This window comes from Eretmochelys imbricata, chromosome 5, assembly GCF_965152235.1.
Source record: "Eretmochelys imbricata isolate rEreImb1 chromosome 5, rEreImb1.hap1, whole genome shotgun sequence".
NCBI lineage: Eukaryota > Metazoa > Chordata > Testudines > Cheloniidae > Eretmochelys > Eretmochelys imbricata.
This window is the reverse complement of record NC_135576.1, coordinates 15,089,417-15,104,730: the sequence shown is the minus strand read 5'-3', so window position 1 is coordinate 15,104,730 and position 15,314 is coordinate 15,089,417.

The following is a 15,314-nucleotide window of genomic DNA, read 5'->3' as shown; positions in this document are numbered from 1 at the left end:
TGCTGTCTGGTCACCCTAGAAATATAGGATAGCTCTGACAGTGCAGGTGAACTGCTACTACGGCCATGACCTTTCTACAAACCCTTAGATGCATGGAAAGTCCAAAGGGGAGCACCTTGTACTGGGATTGGGTGGATTTGCCAGCACTGGCAATTTCAAAATCAAGATTGGAAGATTTCTAAATCATCTAGGAATGATTTTGGAGACGTTCTGTGGCTTGTGTTAAACAGGAAGGTGGATTAGATGATCACAGTTGTCCCTTCTGGCCTTGGAATCTATGATTCTATAGAAGTGCTCTGAGCTCACCATAAAACACAGGAATTTCCTGTGTGCTAGGTGGATTTCTACGTGAAAATAAGCATCCTTTAAAGTAAGAATCGCAAACTAGTTGTCAACATCCAGGGAGGAGATTATATCTGCGAGGGTAATTCTCCTGAATCTTGAGTGGTGGATGAAGATGTTCAGCTGCCTGAAATATTTGGAGTAAAAGCCCTTGCCTTGTGTTGAAGAGATACCAGCTCTATCATCCCTAGATAGATCAGGGATTCTACCTCCTGCCTGACAATGAAGGCGATTTGGGGAAGGGATATAGAGGAATTCGGTTGAGATGAAGTTGAAAATCCACTTGTCCAAAGTTAGGTTTTGGAAGGAAACGGGCCAGGCGGCCAGTGAAGGGGGTGACGGAGACTGGCTGTGCTGGGACTCGTTGATGGCTCTCAAATATCCTGTCAAAATGCCTTCTTTGTAGATGGCTGGATCTGGAGAGGGGATGGTGGCGGGGTGGTATATCTGCCACGCTGTACCTGCTGGTGTTTTCTCGGTGGATCATAGAGCCTCTGATGGTAGAATGGCATGGGGCTGGCCAATATCTGTGTTGTTCTGTCTTAGAGTATTGTCTGTGAGGAGCTGGGTTGTAGATTTCTCAGGAACAGAGGGTGACATGCATGTCTTAGAGTGAATGAAGTGACTCATTGGTCTTTTCACAGAAAAAGTTATTTAAACTTTCTTGGGAAACCCTGATGACCTCAGCCATGAAACCAGTCTCATAACCGCCAGATTGCCATGAAGTGAGATGCCACAGTCTCTGTATTGAATGATGCCTGCAGGGATGACCTGGTTAATAATATCTCTTCATCAAGGATAGCCTGGAATTGGGGCCTACTTTCCTATTGTAATTTATTGATGATCTTTGGTAGCTTGTTGTAGTTAATAAAGTTACGCTTAGACACCAGTGCCTGGTAGTTCGCAATATGGAAAAGTGGGCTGGCGGAGGAAAATCTCTTGGCATCCTTATCCAAAGGAGTAAATCTCAATCGATATTGTCTGCTCCACTCCGTGACTGCTTATACCACCAGAGAGTTTGGGTTCAGGTGAAAGAATAAATGCTCTGCCCCCTTAGAGGGAATGAAATATTTCTTTTCAGCCCTCTTGGAAGTAGGGCCACAGGTGGCCGGTGTGTACCAAATGTCATTAGTAGGCTCCAAAATGGCCTCATCAATAGGAAGTGTAACTCTGAAGGGAGCTCACAACTGGAGAATGGCCAGCAGCCTGTGTGTGGGATTCTGAATCTCCTTCAGCAGAATCTGGAAGGTTTCGGCAGTCCTACTTAGAAGCCCTTGGTACTGTGTGTAATCCTCTAAAGGGGTGAGGGAAACTGGTACTACTGCCTCATCTGAGGATGAAGAAGAAGCCAGAAGCAGATCCAGTGGTACTGGCTGCTCTTGTTCTCACCCTGCTCTGGGAACAGTTCGGATTCTTCCTCTGGATGTGATCTTTGGCAAGAGCAATGCCCCTACTGTTCAAATTCTGGGGCTCTTTTGTAGGGGTCCCAGGCACTCTAGTAATGCCAGTGGGTAGGATTGTAGTGATAGGAGGATGGACCCCTTGGTGGGGTACTGTTGAGCCCTGGTAGGTAGGTAAGGGCCTTGGAGATATGGGTGTTCCCAAGGGCATCTGGAGGCCCTATCCAGGCTGAAATACCATGTATGGGCCATTGGCAGAACTGATAGCACCATCTCCTGCTCTTCTTCAGAGTAAGAGTCATTGGCCTTGAAGGGCAGAGCCATCAGTATCTGTTGGAGTTTGGTAGCTCGGCCAGTGGTGTAACCAGGTGTGACAGGGTGCTGAGGCCTGATAGGTCAGCACTCTGATCACTGTAGCCTCAATCAGTTTCCACACTGATGGCTGATGAGGAAGTAGGGAGGCATGAGACAATCCAACAGGGAGGCTGGGTGAATTAGGGAACTAATTGGCTGTAGCAAAGCTAGACTCTCCAGTGCGGCACCTCCTGCTGGTCATCTTGGGAATTAGCTCTTCAGCCTCCAGAGCGCCCTCTGCTGGCTGATGTCTCGCTTGCCTCAGGCCCCCATGTCCCTCCCAGACCCCAGTGCCCCTTACCCTGGGCTTCTGCCCTCTGCAGTACCCCCACACTCTGGGTGTCCCCTCCCAGGGGAACCCCCACCCTTTACACCCACCTTGCCTCAGTGGCTACTGCCAGTCTTCATCTAGCCCTCACTCACTGGGGCAAACTGCAGTCTGTAAAAGGCCACTCATCATGGCATGGGGGTCGGACCAGCTGCCTTTGCTTAACTCTGGGCTGCAGTCTCTGTTTTGGCCTTTAACCAGGCCTGCAGCCTGGGGATTTGCCAGGCTGGAGCTCCCCAGCTCCTCTTGTCTTGCCTTTCCCCTCCCCTCCCCTGCCCTGCCCTGCCCTGCCCTCTGTGCTACCAGGCAGCCAGGTCCTTCACCCTCCAAAGCGGGAGAGAGACTCGGCCCCTGGATCACAGCCCTTTTATAGGGCCAGCTGCAGCCTGATTGGGGCATAGCCCCAACTGCGACTACTTCCCCAATCAGCCCAGTCTTTTCTCTCAGGAGCAGGGTAACTGCCCTGCTACACTGGCCCATCAAATGACTAGCTTGATAAAAGGCAGGAAGGTGGTGGAGGGGGAGGGCAGGGCTAGCTGTGCCCAGGCTGAAGGAGATCCTAAGGAAGGAAGATCTCTTTTCTTCCCACGGTCCTGATGAACAGGGTCTGAAAGTAATAGGACCGCAGTATTAGAAGAGTTGTATTGCCCCTCCCCTGGCGGAGGGGACCTAAATAAATTGCCTGGAGTGAACCCTAAAAGAAGAGTGACTGTGTGTGTTCCGTGCAGATCAAGGAGGGGTGGGAAAGGAAGCCTGGGTACATCAGGTGACTAGCATCCCAACAGTGTTAGAGAATCCATAGCCCTGCTGGTGCTCAGGACTGGTGGGTGACTTCTTGTGTTGTGAAGTCTCTTGCTATCACTGGATCTGAAAGGATCAGGGACTCCGGATCCAGGTAAATTGCCAGATCCTCAAGAAGGGTGTACCAAGGTCTGACAGGAGAACTAGTGGGCGTCTTTGGAATTGAATCTGTTGATGCGGGCATGGTTGTCTAGGCTTGGTGTGGAACTCCTAGTGCCAAAGGCGGTCTGCTCCTACTGTCATTATGTGCCTTAGTGGTTGGTTTTGGAGTACTAGAAGCTCCCAATACTGTCAGTGCCAGCCTGTGATCCCCATGAACTCCAGATGTGCCAGCTCCAGGGTGTGGAGAGTCACTTGGCTCCAAGGACGGGGAGAAGCTGCCCATGTCTTAGCAGACCTCCTTCCAGTGAAGGTGCTGCTCTTTACCCTCATTGTGCCCCTCTTTAGAGGAGTCTTTGTGTCTGCTATTCCGTCAGTACTGGTAAGACACCGCTTGGCAGCTCCAGCCAACAAGATGGGGACCGGTAAGGTCCCGGGTCCAGGCAGGGCCTCAGGGTGATCTCCATCAGGTGCTTGTCAAGTCTGAACTCCTGGGACTGCTTGGTGTGGGGAGGGAAGGAGTGATAATTACCTGGCATTGGCCACCATCGGAAGACAGGACACTGGGCTAGATGGACCTTTGGTCTGACCCAGTATGGCCGCTCTTATGTTCTGAGATGTCACACTTCGATGGGATATGGGACTCCCAGGAAGTAAAAGCAGCTCTCGTGTGGGTCACTTACCGGGTAGGAGAAGCAAGGCAGAAGGGGGGAAATCCCTGATTCCCCACTAACTATAAATGCTCAAAGCTATTTATATTTTTACATGAAGGTTGAGTCTAAGGAAGTAGGAGCCCTGGACTCAGGAAGTTCTGTCTCAGACCACAAGCCGTAGAAAAGGACTGAAAAGGTTATGGAAGCATAGTGTGCAGGCTTGGACCAACAGCTACTGCTATGGAAAATTTCCGTTCCCGGGAGCGTGGAGTCCATGTGCACCTAGCAATAGAAGGAACCCTTATCTGCCTTCTGAGCACGCAGAGGGAAGAGTGAGAAGGCACAGGAGGGCTATCAGCTCCCAAGTGGTTTTGCCCCTGTCCTCATTTCAACGTGGATGGGTTACCAGCCTGGATAAAAGTAGCATGCAGGCTTTAGCCCTGAACAAGCCAGCTAGCCAGGTTTGAAAGCACCACTAAACTCGGGGAAAGGCGTTGTGCATGTGTGAGATAGGTGGGGGGAACAGCTGTTTAGGAGCCCTGGTTAACTCTGGAGTACAGACCTACCCTCATCGCGGTGGAACTGAGGTTAGAACTCAGGAGTTCTAGGCTCCTAGTCCTGTGTTCTTGCTACTAGACCACCTTGCCAGAGAAGGGCAGCAGCTATCTATGGATACCCACATGGAATCCATCTGTTCAGACACCAGTGATGCAACTGTGCATGCTAGACTCCAGGCCAAACCTGGAATGAAGGTGCCGTTCCCTGACTTTACAGTAGGTGCCTTTCTTTCATCCAGCACCTTATGAAGATAGACTTACTAAGTATTTTTCGAGTTTAGTTCTGAACATCAGAGCAACGACACTGCGCACAGCTGTGTGGCCACAACTTACATTTGTCCAAGTCACTCTGGGCACATCTGTTAATGATGCTGAAAATGCCCAGTGCAGCTTCCTCTTTGTCCCCGAAATTAGAAAAAGCTGTTAACAAATCCAGCCGCAGAGAAGGGTTTAATTACAGAGTGAGGGAACCCACACTGTTCCACATTTGTGTAATGTTTGTGTAAAGCAATAATTATTTAAGCTACATTTCAGCTCGCAAGCAGGGCAACAATGTATTACATCGAGCGCGAGCTTGCTTTGTCACTTCAATAGGATTTATCATTACGAGCCATGCTGCCACTAGCCTGTACTTCAAAATGTACCAGCTTTTATGCATTATTAAGGGTAGAGCTGAAAAGTGACCAAACCCTGATCTGTAAACGTGTCACATTTAGAAAGGCCAAGTTTGGATTGCCATGATTCGTGGGCTCTCATTATTGGTAGTCACAGGTTTTTGGACTGCAACTGGGAAGTCATGAAAATGTTTCCCAATCTTGAAATTTTGTATTTGCACCAATGATTATGTAACTGTCAATTCAAACTGAAAAGTATTCTCCCGTTTAAAACTTTTCAACCAGCCAGCCAGGGAGCAGAAACAGTGCTATACGATATCCACACAACATGATCAGGAGAAGCAAACAATTTACTAACACCCCCTAGGCTGAAACTTATTAATCTCAATTATTTGATGAATACTTATGAATAATCAGTAAATAAGCAGCTCATCACAGTGGGTTTGTGACATATTCTCTGATCAAAATGGGGACTGAATTAGTAATGGATATTGTTCATAATGGACAATATAAGTCATAGGCGCCAACTCCGGGGGGGAGTTGAGGGAAGGGGTGGAGAGGGGGCAGGGCCTGGAGCTGAGCAGGGGTTGAGCAACCCTGGGGAAAGGAGGAAGCCTATGCTATAAGTAATATGTCATAACCAGGATTTAAAAATCCCCTATTGGCCCTTACAGTGAAGGATCTAAGGGTGTCAAGAATAGAGAGCACTGCAAGTCAGTGCAAAATAACATTTAAAGACTTAGGGCTAGAGTCACAAAAGGATTTAGGCACTTAACTGCCACTTTAGGCACCTAAATCCCAGAATCAGGCCCCACTGGGATTCACAAATCCCCTGCTCAATTTTCTCTGAACTTGTAGGTGCCTAAACTCACTTGGCACCTACATTTTTGCAGTAAAAGTGCCCTAGGCATGTGCACTGCAGCCCCATGCCAGGTGTCTGGGCAGGGCACCTAAGCCCCAGAGCAATATATGAACAGGGAAAGCGGAGGGGAGGAGGAATAGGCATTTCTCTGCTCCTCCATAACTTTTAGCCCAGTAGTTGGGGTACTTACGTGAGATGCAGGAGACCCCCAGCTCAAGTCCACACTCTGTTTGAAGAGCAGCAGGGGTTGCAGCTAGCATCTGCCATGTCTCAGGTGAGTGCACTAACCACTGGGCGATTTGAATCTAGGGCTCCTGCAGTCTCTCCTATTGAAGCGATCACAATGTGGATAAATGGTTATTAAAAAGTTACTGGAGCTGGGATCTCCCCAGTAAATGCTTGGATCACTGGGGTAGAGTGTCAGTCTCCCATTTGCTGTCTCTCTCTGATCCCTCTCCCCATGCATTGTAGAGGGAGCGTAGGTGCCTAACCCAGGCTTTTGTGAATGCCAGTAATTTTCTGCATGGTGATGCTGAGGGTCGCCACACTTAAGTTTCATTGTGATTCTAGCCCTTAACTGTTATATCATGATTTTCATCCATAGATCGTAAAGGATCTTACGAAGGAAGGGCCATATCATTATCCCCATTTTACAGATGGGAAAACTGCAGCAGAGAGCAGTGAAGTGACCTGGCCAACATCACCCAGCTGGTTAATGGCACAGCGGGGTATAAAATGCAGGTCTCCTAATTCCCAGTCTCCTGCCCTGGCCACTGGGTCACAGCATCTTCCAAATAAAGCATACCACAGATCCTTTCATTATACTATAATGGAAGCTGGTGTTTCTAGGAGCTAGAGTAAGCGATCTGAGATTAAGGCCTTGTCTAGACTAGGATTTGGAAGGTGGGAGCTAACACATGCTAGCAGCCTAAAGTGCACTTTTAACACATGCAATAGGTCAAGAATGGCAAACTGCATTGTCTGCACTAAACAGGCGACCCACGTTAGCTAACACCTTCCAAATCCAATTCAAGACAAGGCCCACAACTCTTGAGCTATGTCTACACTGCATAGTGTACCCAGGTCCACATATCCCCTCAAGCAACTCTGTGCTGTCCAAGCTCACCTGTGAGTGTCCACACTACATTGGTATGCATGCCTCATACCCACCTCGTACTCTGGCAGGCGTGTCCATTCAAGCCCATGATCGGAGAGGATGCAGCTGCCTTTCAGAGGGCTTTAGTGTGAGGACAGAGGAGTGGTTTGGGCATGAACATGTGTCACTGCCTCTGCCCACACTACACTGTAGACCTCTTTGCAGCTCACCCACAGACACAAAGGCATTCGTCTCTCGATGCCTCTGTTTACCCGCTCTGCAAAAAGCGTATTTGCCACCTACCTTCATCGGGAGACGAGCTATTCACTTGTTTGTCAAACGCTCCGGGGCGGTCGGAGGAAAGGAACTGCCTACATTCAAGGGATTCAGAGGACAGTGCTGGGGGGGGGGGGGAGGGGCAGGGGGGGAGGGGGAGGGGAGGAGACTGTTTCGCTGTGGCTGACCAAAGAGAAAAGGTAAAGGGAAGCATCACAAAGAAGAAAAAGAACAAAAAAGCAGAATTAAAATTAATTGCTTGCACTGCAGACTTTAGCATGGCAGTGACTGCAATGGGGACTTCTTCGTCAGGAACTAGCTGCACATGTATGCTGTGGGATCTTCCCCCTCTGCTGCCATCATGCAGATGGACACAATCCATTAAACCAGCTCTGCAATAAATCCTCTGCAATTCTCCCCGCAATTAGCCCCACAAACGTTCTGTCTGAAATAGCTGCTCTTATCAAAGGAGGATGACCCTCACTTCTCATAATAACAATGCGACAGCTGTGAATGCCCTGGGCTCTAGGGATTGGGAGACATACTTACCTGCGATTAGCAACAGCAAGCCAAGCCGGGTGGGAGAGGAGAGCCAGACTGAAAAAAGGAAACTCGGCAGCTTGGCAGGCTGCACATGACTAAGTGAGTCTAAACTGCTTTGTTACTGGGAGGACACAATTGAAAGCCAGACAAGTTCACCGGCTCGATGCCTCCGAGAGTGACAAAAATAGCAAAGGGCCAATTCAAACAGGCAGCATCATAGAGAGGATCGGATTAGGAGGGACAGGATGAAACTAGGGAAAGGAAAATTTAGAGCCACCATGTGGAAAACTTCCCTTTGGCCAAATCACTTAGAGTGGAAAATTCCCCCCAAAGGGAATGGTTGGAGGCCCCCTTAGTTGGGACCATTTAAAACTAGATAAAACACTAGACAGTGTCCTGGAGGGGAAAGGCCTGCCTTGACTGGAGATAACTAATGGGCCAAGCATGCAGAAGTGTCCTCTGTTTGTATAGGCAGAGTTTTGTGCCCTTAAATTATTGTGTCTGTGTTTCTGTGCCTGCAGATCAGACAGATGCGTCATTACTATCACTTCTCGTCACAAATTATCATGGCACAAGATGACACCTGCAAAAAATGGAGGCCAGCTGGAAGCCTGGCTGCAAATCTGGGCCAATGGGTCTTGCCTGTCTCTAGCATCTATTATTTTATTATCTTGATTTTCCTTAAATACACACTGGACTAGTGGTCTGAATTCTGTCTAGTTATACTGTACTCATAACCATGGTACCTGAGTGACTATATCGTTAGTAATGCACATAAAAATGTGTCCAGAGGTAGTCGGAACTTCTGACTCAGGCAGATCTACAGGGCCATTGTTACTGTCTCCTTGGTCTATAGAGGACTCTTTTATTGTTATAAAACACCCATATGCCCAGGATGGGAGTCACAGGAGCAAACAATGAGTATACAGAGGAACACAAACCATTATAGACAAAAGTCCCCAAAGACTTGAATAATTCAGCTGCTAACCCTGTGTAATCTAGTCTCTAGTTCCCCTCTATTATGGTGGGGCCATAGGACTTAAGGGATGGGTTTTTAGGATGGACAATAAAGACTCCGGGGGAAGAAGCTCACCTCTTTTTCTGGTGAATGTGGTGTTTGTAGCTATGTAGCTGCAAGGAGTTTGTTTTGTGTGCTGTACCTTGATATTTCTAGGCCTTCCTCTATTTCTAGGCCATTAACTGAGGCAGAGCCAATGCAGCATGTCCCTGAGGAGAGAGACACACTTTGCTCTCCCATGAAGATTCTACTTTTGTCCTTGTTTTCTTTAGTGTAAAATAACAGCTTGTCAAAGTGGACTCCCCCAGTGCAAACCCCATTACAGATGTGCTGCATGAGTGCTAAACTTTCCCCTCCCCCAAAGAAACTGCCGTGCAGGAACACGTCAACCAGGCCGGAAGTATTTGCTGCTCTGTGTATGCATGGAAATGCAGCAGCTTGTGCTTCTTGCTCCTACATCATGAAACAACCCATTAAGGCGAAAGAAGTAGGAATGCTTGCAACCCGTCAGCAGTCGGATTTAGCACTACCAGAGCCCTTTAATAATAATGGGCCAGATCCTGCTTTTATGAGGTGACCTGTCGAGGGACAAGACATTTATGAGGTTCCCTTGGTGAAATTTCCTCTGCCTTCCCACTCCCCTCACAGAAGAAAATGGTGGCTTGGCTCTCAAAGCCCAGCACCTTTCTGCCTATTAGAGAGATACTAACTGTGGCTGACTCTGGGGCCTTCTCAAAAGAATACCTCTGGCTGTATTACATTCCCATGCTTCCCTCAGCCCCATTCCTGACCTATTTATGTGAGAGCTGCCATCTTGGCCAACACACCAGGGATTGAATCGGGGACCTCCAGAGCGAAAAGTGTAGCTCAAGCGATAGCAGCTCATCTTGCTGGCTGGGGCTGGAATAAACACACACCTTCTGCAGATCAGACACAAAGAGGGGACCTGTGGCTCACCAATGGGTTACATTTACTTCCCACCCCGCTCTGCATTGCTGTGAAGGTGCTCGAGTCCCTTTTCTGCACGGAAAGTGGGAAATCTGTGCACAGGGGACCCTCCGGTACTACAGAGGCATCCCTTAGGCCTCTCCCATTTGTGCACTGAGACAAATCAACCCCGCTTTGAAATCTGACATGACCACAGTGCAAATACCAGGAAATGAAGAGACAATGGCGTCTGTTCCACTCCCCATGCAGAGAGACCTTTCCCTTCTTAGGGCCCAAATCTGTGAGTCTTTTCCAGGAGGCTCTTACATGAACAATGTTCAGACTACGCCGAGTTAAAACATGCCTAGGGTCCTGAAACTCACAGCCAGTTCCGCCCCTTTCCAACCTGATCCAGTCCTTTATTGCCAGCATGCTGCAATGGTTTCCTGGAAGCAGCCCCGATAATAGGTTGGCAAAGGGCTGCAGCTGCAAGCTGGCTGCTGCTTCTTCTTAAGGGGGTGAGGAGGAAGCCGACTGACTCGGGATTTCCTTCAGGTGACTGTGCTCAGATACTTCATTATCCTGGGCTGCAGGGTCCGAGTCCAGTAAAACTCCTCCATTTGCCTCGGAGGAGAGGGCGGAGGGGCTGCAGTGGAAGAGAAACGTCTCTACAGAGCCATTAAAACATGATAATAACGAGGGAGATATTTTTGCATAGGATTCTACTGCACTCACCTGGCAATGGTGGATTCCCCCTTGGCCCCCTTTGGTGGTGGCTGCTGGGAAGAAATCTGGCTCATTTGAAAAAAGCAAAAAGAGAAGTAAAGCAGGGATGATGGCCATTTACTAATTAAACTCAGGATCAGGACAACTGGATTCTGATCTGAGTACCAGCTACCGTTTGAATGGTGCCCTATTGCAAGCCGAAGCTCCAGCTGTCCCTGACCTGTCTTACCTGAGTCTGACGCCATGACTGGACCATGCCTACAGACTTGGGCCCTTGCTAAAATAGAGGTATGAGAGAGGGAAAGGGTCTGTGTCCTCTCAGAGTACCCAATAGCCTGGTGGTTAGGATACTCACCAGGTATGGAAAACACCCAGGTTTGGATCCTGTTCTGCCTGATTTGGTGCAGGACTTGACCCCACAGTCCAGGGGAGTGCCCTAACCACCAAGGTACTGGGGGGGCAAAGGGGGTCTTTCCTGTTGAAGCTGTTCCACTTTGTATAAATAATTAAATATTTGAGGCTCTGGGCCTACGTCCCACCCCTTTCCTCTGCATTTCACTCTTGGCTAGTTAGCTTGCTGGCTTCTGAGAATCCCTTTCTTAAGTGCCTAATTCTCCCCATACAAGGCATGAGGTGCCTGGGTGCCTAGGGGTTAGGCCTTGCAATGCCTAAGTACCTCTGCAAGTCTAGCCCCTTGCCTACTCACAAGTAAACTCCACTAGCCAAAAAAAAAAAAGAAGGCAGCTTACACCTGCAATACTATGGTTAGTGCAATGTCTGTGAATCCGTTCAACACGTAGTTTGCATGGGAGCTGGCTGGTTAATGAGGACTTGTCTACAAACAAAAGTTGCAACCAGAAAAGTTGGAGCAGTACAACCCTCTTATGAGGTTGCAGGTATACTGGTATAAATATATATATATCACTATAGCTGTTCCGATCTGAGAAGGGGAGTAAGTTATAGCCGTACAAGACACATTTACACCCATATAACGATAACCATATCGTTACAAAATATCACCCCCCCCGCAACATATTTATACTGCTAGAAAACCTGGCATGTAGACCCAGCCCTAATAGGTTGTAGTTTACAGCTCTATAAATTATTTCAGTACCATCTGTGTGTGGATACTCTGATTTCAAACTGTGTGTCTTACTTCAATTTAAATGAAGTCCATCTTTTTCTGACTTAAGAGATAGGGCTCTCTTAACAGCAGTATCCACTGAAATGAAGATGTTAATAAAAGCCGATTTAGTATTTTTTGCTCACCAGTGAATTGATATAGTCACAAGTTTCAGTCTGTAAATAAAATGCTAGAACAATATATTAACGGACATGAAATGGACGTAGCTTAAACTGAGTCAGCTACCATAGAAGATGCTTAATTTAGCCCATAGACCTGGATTACACATCAAGTTGCACATGTTTAAGTAAAAGTGTGATTTTAACTGAATTTGTAAAAGCAATGGAAAAGCCTGCGGGAACAGTCTTAATTTGATTTAAACCTGCCTTGTAGTGGTTTATCTTACATCGGTACATTTAAAGGCACATGCTAAACAAATATAACTCGTGTGTGTGTCTACGCAGGGGCTTTCACTAGTTTAACTAAGGTTGCCTACATACTGTTTACACTAGTTTGCTTAAATAGGTTTAGTTAAACCTGTGTGGATACTCTTAGTTTGGTTTATCTTAAACCTGTTTCTAATTGACTTAAACTAAACCTCGTTTAAACTGAAACAGGAGTGTCCACGTAGGGGTTTGCACCTGTATAAAATCCCACCTGACTCGTGCAATTCTGCAGCTACACAAGCCTTCAAATGGTTTTTTAACCCATTTTAATTAAACCAGTGCAACTTGTTTGTGTAGACAAGGCCACAGGAAGGCACTGTGAGAGTGGGGGACACACAAAGAGACATGAAATTCACTGTAGTAACCAAATAATCCTGAAAAACAAAAACAACCTGATAGTGGGGGTATCACCCAGCCAGAGGGCATTGTCCCTGTGCTGTCTGAGCACCTAACAGTCCCAAATTATCAACAGCAAAGTATCACATTTCCCCTTGCTTACTGTCTTATATCAGGCAATTTTAAAGCAGTAGCTCTCCGCCGGCAGCTCCCGTTGCTCCTCTCCTGTGGGGCTAGCTAGGCTCCCCTCCTCACTCTAGGTGTTGAGACCTTTGGGGTCCCAGTGCTGCTCAGGTTTGGCCTAGCCCCCCTGACAGCGGGTGGACAGGCAAAATCTGTGTGAATGATATTGTGACCTAGTGCATGGAGTTGCAGCACCATCCACTGACATTTGCTCTGACAGCCCCCATCCCCCCACCAACCCCTGACGGAGGGGCAGCTGGGCTAAACCTGCGCAGCACGGCAACCCTGGGCACCAGGCCGCAATGCCCAGAGCGGGGACCTGAGCCCAAACCCTCCTGTGGGACAGGAGCCACCGCTATGGGGTGAATGTGGAGGAGACTTGCAAGCCCCCCTAAGCCTCCTTCCTTCCCTGGGAACAGCACCCATACCACCCCTTAGGCCTTCCATGTGACCTTTTGATGCATTCTGGTGACTCAGTTTTGGGTCATGCCCCCTGGGTTGAGAAACCCTGTCTTAAAGAACTTTACAAACATTAGCGGAGCCTCAAAATACCTTCCACCAGCATTATTCCCCACTTTGCCAATGGGGAATCTCAGATACAGAGAGGCCGTGGCTAATGCAGCATCAGGTAGCAAGTCAGTGGGAGGGTGACCACAGGAGTCCAACTCCCAGTCCCCTGATCTACCCTCAAGACCTCCCTGCATAGTGTAGCATCTCCCTCCTCCGCCCTGTCTCACCACGCACAGTGCTTAGCTTCACGCATGTAACAGCCTTATGCAAAGGAGGGGAGAGCATAGTGCTGTGCTCTGCAATGACAGTAATGCACAGGATTATAGAGCAAAGATAGATTTTACTGGAAAGATGAAAGAAAACTGCATCTTTAATAATTTACTTGGGTAGTTTGGAGGGAGCCAGGTTGGTGGTATCAGTGCAGTCAGAAAATCCCACCATCTGTTCCTGGGAATTTTGCTGGCTCCGCTGTCCAGCCAGAAAGACCACAGGGGGCTCCATTTTCTCATTAAAAAGGGACAGTGGATACTCAGTGGTGTCTAGACCAGGGTGAAAGGTTAAAACACAGTAATCCCTGGAACATGTTAAACTGATCTTCCCTGGAAAAAAAGAAAGAAATCAATACAACTGTAACTGAGGTAGGCAAAGAAGCATTGCTCTGTGTGTGTGCGAATTTAATAACTTCAGAATCGGATTGAATACCTTGTCTTCTGTGCATGTTACTAACGATGCTTTGGGTCGGCAGTTCTCAATTGTGATCATCTCTGCCCTCCTGGATAACACAGGCCACACAGCTTCCCTTTTCTGATCTTTTAGACAAAACATCCAGTCTTGATTTAAAAATTGCCAGTGATGGAGAATCCACCATGACGCTTGATAACTTGTTCCAACGGTTAATTACCTGCACTGTTAGACATTTCCAGTCTGAATTTGTCTTGCTTCAACTTCCAGCCATTAGATTGCTTATCCATTTTTCTGCTAGACTGAAGAGCCCATTATTAAATATTTGTTTCCCATTCAGGTACCTTTAAACTATGATCAAGTCACCCCTTAGCCTTCCCTTTGGTAAACTAAATAGATTCAGCTCTTTGAGTCTATCACTATAAGGCAAGTTTTCTAATCCTTTAATCATTCTCATGGTTCTACTCTGAACTCTCTCTAATGTATCAACATCCTTCTTGAACGGTGTACAACAGAGCTAGACACAGTATTCCATCAGCAGCCACACCAGTACCAAATACAGAGGTAAAATAACCTCTTTGCTCCTACTAAAAATTCCCCTATTTACGCATCCCAGGATCGCACTAGCTCTTTTGGTCACAGCGTTGCACTGGGAGTTCACCTTCAGCTGATTATCCTAGAAGCAGTGACTCTGAAAAAGATTTGGGGGTGGATTGAGTCCCCCATCGGGTAAGTATGGCCCACATTGCTTGTTCCTAGATGTATACAGTTACATTCATTCGTATTAAAATGCATATTGTTTGCTTGCAACCAGCTTATCATGTGATCTAGATTGTTCTGTATCAGGGACCTGTCTTCTTCCTTATTTACCACTCCTACAAGTTTTGTGTCATCTCCAATTTTTGTCAGTGATGATGTTATGTTTTCTTCCAGGTCACTGATAAAAGTGTTAAATAGCATTAGAACAACAACTGGGGTCACTGTGGGACCCCAGTGGAAACACACCTGCTTGATAGCGAGTCCCCTTTTTACAATTACATTTTGAAACCTATCAGTTAACCAGTTTTTAATCTATTTAATGTGTGCCAGATTAATCTGATATTGTTTTATTTTTTTAATCAAAATCTTTTTAATCAAAATGAGGTACAAACTCAAAAGCTTTACAGAAATCTAAGTGTACTGTACCACCACTATTACCTTTATCAACCAAATTTATAATCTCACAAGAGACGATATCAAGTTAGTTTGACAGGATCTATTTTCCATAAACCCATGTTGACTGGCATTAATTATATTACCCTCCTTTAAGTCTTTATTAATTGAGCCCCCTATCAGCAGCTTCATTCTCTTACCCAGGATTGATGTCAGACCAACAGGTCTATAATTATTCAGGTCATCTTGTTTACTCTTTTTAAATATTGGGACAAAATTAACTTTCT